The 308-nt window shown below is 49.0% G+C and overlaps 1 protein-coding gene across 1 annotated transcript in view; it reads left to right on the forward strand.

Annotated features, from left to right (window-relative positions):
* The window catches only part of LOC118332475 (poly [ADP-ribose] polymerase tankyrase-1-like), a gene marked incomplete in the record, with an annotated part of 81,481 nt that overhangs the window by 29,064 nt on the left and 52,109 nt on the right, over positions 1-308 (forward strand).

Raw genomic sequence — 308 nt, forward strand, 5'->3', positions numbered from 1 at the left:
AGAAGAATAGAAGAATAATCCTTTTCTTTCCATCTGACAGCTTCTTCCTTTACGGCTGTCACAGGGATGATGGTTGGACTGGGCCGCTGCCTTGGCAACACTTTTCTGGTGGCCACCCAGTGCCAGGGCAGCGAGCCTAGGAACCAGGAAACACAGATCAACAACATAAACAAAGTCTTAACTCCTCTGTAGCTAGGCTAAATGGTATCCTCTAACAGATTTTTTGTAGCTTGTTGCAGTTGTTGTTGCAACCCCCCCCCCCCCACACACACACACTCCCAACAGGCACACACACACACACACACACA

This window comes from Morone saxatilis, unplaced genomic scaffold (assembly GCF_004916995.1).
Source record: "Morone saxatilis isolate NCDOM2014 unplaced genomic scaffold, NCSU_SB_2.0 Contig21, whole genome shotgun sequence".
Classification (NCBI taxonomy): domain Eukaryota; kingdom Metazoa; phylum Chordata; class Actinopteri; family Moronidae; genus Morone; species Morone saxatilis.